Source organism: Crocuta crocuta, unplaced genomic scaffold (assembly GCF_008692635.1).
Source record: "Crocuta crocuta isolate KB4526 unplaced genomic scaffold, BGI_CrCroc_1.0 scaffold9935, whole genome shotgun sequence".
NCBI classification, from domain to species: domain Eukaryota; kingdom Metazoa; phylum Chordata; class Mammalia; order Carnivora; family Hyaenidae; genus Crocuta; species Crocuta crocuta.
The window spans coordinates 549-3,615 of NW_027528204.1; the positions used below are offsets into that span (position 1 = coordinate 549).

A 3,067-nucleotide genomic window follows, 5' to 3' on the forward strand; every position below is an offset into this window, starting at 1 on the left:
AATGCTGATGCATAGGAGCACATGTACCCCAATGTTCACAGCAGCACTCTCAACAATAGCTAAAACATGGAAAGAGCCTAAGTGTCCATCAGTGGACGAATGGATCAAGAAGATGTGGTTTCTCTATACGATGGAATACTACATGGCAATGAGAAAGAATGAAATCTGGCCATGTGTAGCAACATGGATGGACCTTGAGGGTGTTATGCTGAGCGAAATAAGTTAGGCACAGAAGGACAAATATCATATGTTTGCAGGTATAGGAGGATTAGGAGGAACTTAACGGAGGACCATGGGGGAGAAGAATGGGGGAACTAGTGGGGGAGAGGGAGAGAGGCAAACCATGAGAGATTCTTTAATGCTGAGAACAAACTGAGGAATAATGGGTGGGGGGTGGTGAGCGGGGAGATGGGCATCGAGAAGTGCACTTGTGGGGATGAGCACTGGGTATTATATGGAAACAAACTTGACAACAAACTATATGTAAAAAATGTTTTTCTTAATAAAAAGTGTATTATTAAAAAATAAGAATTCCTTATATTTGAAATATGCAGAGTCAGATTGCAGCATATAAAGTGAAGAAAATACAGATGATAATATAAAAGCCCAAGGTGAGATCATGAAGGAAAAAGGAGAAGACAGTCTGGAAAACCATGTCAGCACTTTGGCATAGCCTGGATCAGACTCTCAAGTAGCTCTCCAGAATCCACGTGGAAAGAAGGCCAAGAAGTTATCCCAACTTTCTTTAGTACCATGAGTACCAACTTTAGTGACATTGAACATCTGGAAGATAGTGGTATTCCCACAGAAGTGTTCTCGGCATCATGTTTTCTGTGGTTCCAATAGTAGACAAACTTGTCCCTACAGTGTTTGCTTCTGTTAAAATGGATATTGTTGGAAATATTAAGAAAGTGAATCAGAAGTATATAATCAACAAGGAAGGGTTCACCACCCTCCAGAAGATAGTGCTGCACGAAGTGCGGTGGATGTAGCCCAGGTTAGGAACTCAGCTACAGAAGCCCTCTTGAGGCTGAAGAGAGGTCTCAAATTTTTTAAGGGATTTTTGACAGAAGTGAAAAATGGAGAAAAGGATATCCAGACAGCCTTCAGTAATGCATATGATAAAACATTGTGGCCGCACCATGGCTGGGTAGTTAGAGGGGTTTTTGCCTTAGCTCTGAGGGCAGCTCCATCCTATGAACATTTTGTGGCCGCGATAACCATCAAGGGAGGTGACCACCAGCAAGCAGTATTCAGTGCTAGGAACAGAGGGACCTTGGCCTTTACCTCCCTGCCATGGAAAAGCAGCTGGCAATACTGGACACTTTGTAGGAGGTCCATGGACTAAGTCGGAGGAGGTGGTATGACGTCTGTGGGACCGCGCTGCCTCCTACCTTCAGGGAATAAAGTCTGCTAACATGTTCTGTGGCCCTGCTTAATTTCCAGCAGCAGCTTCAAACCTCTCCAACCCCTTACTTGGTGGGATAGAGAGAAGAAGACAAAGCTTAGTACTTTTATATATAATTTTTAATGCAAAAATAAATCAATTAACTTAATGCCTTTCATTTAAAAGGCATCCAGATCAGCAAGGAAGAAGTCAAATTTCACTATTCACAGAATACATGATACTCTATGTAAAAACCAGAAATTCTCCACCAAAACATTGCTAGTACTAATACAACAATTGAGCAGAGTTGGAGGATACAAAAGCAACATACAGAAATGTATTGCATTTCTATACACCAATAATGAAGCAGCAGAAAGAGAAATCAAGAAGTCGATCACATTAACAATTACAGCAAAAACCTTAATATACCTAAATAACCTAACCAAAGAAGTTAAATATCTGTACTCTGAAAACTATAGAACACTTATTTTTTTTTAAGTTTATTTATTTTGGAGAGAAACAGAGACAACATGAGCCACGGAGGTCCAGAGAAAGAGAGAGGGAGAGAGAGCTCTGTCTGCACAGAGTCTGATGTGGGGCTCAAACTCACAAAATTGTGAGATCATGACCTGAGCTGAAACCAAGAGTCAGACATTTAACCGACTGAGTCACCCAGGCAACCCTAGAACACTTATGAAAGAAACTGAAGATGACACAGAGAAATGGAAAAACATTGCAGGCTCATGGATTGGAAAATCAAATATTGTTAAAATCTCTGTGCTACCCAAAGCAATCTACACATTTAATGCAATCCTTATCACAATACCACAGCATTTGTTACAGAGCTACAACAAAAAAATCCTAAAATTTATATGGAACCACGAAAATCCCTGAATAGCCAAAGCAACCCTGAAAAAAAAAATCTGGAGGCATTACAATTCTAGACTTTGGGCTATATTAAAAAGTTGCAGTCATCAAAACAGTATGGTAATGGCACAAATACAAACACATGGATCAATGGAACAGAATAGAAAACCCAGAATTGTACCAAGTATATGGTCAACTAATCTTTGAGAAAGCAGGAAAGAATATCCAATTGTAAAAAGATGGTCTCTTCAACAAATGGTGTTCGTAAAACTGTACAGCAACATGCAGAAGAATGAAACTAGACCACTTTTTTACACCATCCACAAAAATAAATTCCAAATGAATGGAAAATCTAAATGTGATACAGGAAACCATCAAAATCCTGAAGGGGAAGACAGGCAGCAATCTCTTTGACACTGGCCATAGCAACTTCTTACTAGCTAGGCAGATCTATGGAGGCAAGGGAATCAAAAGCAAAAGTACACTATTGGGACTTCATCAAACTAAAAAGCTTCCAAACAATGAAGGAATCAATCAACAAAACTGAAAGGCAGCCTACGGAATAGGCAAAGATATGTCTGCAAATGACATAGCTGATAAAGGGTTAGTATCCAAAATATATAAAGAACTTATCAAATTCNCACAGGAAACAACAGATATTGGCAAGGGTGCAGATAAAGGGGAACCCTCTTACACTGTTAGTGGGATTACAAACTGGTGCAGCCACTCTGAAAAACAGTATGGACATTTCTCAAAAAGTTAAACACAGAACTACCCTACAACTTAGCAATTGCAAGACTAGATATTTATTGA

General features: G+C 39.7%; 1 pseudogene; it reads left to right on the top strand.

Moving 5' to 3' along the window:
• The first annotated feature begins 490 nt into the window (after positions 1-490).
• On the top strand, positions 491-1,407 carry LOC144222440 (pleckstrin homology domain-containing family A member 8 pseudogene; annotated as a pseudogene).
• Positions 1,408-3,067: the final 1,660 nt, after the last annotated feature.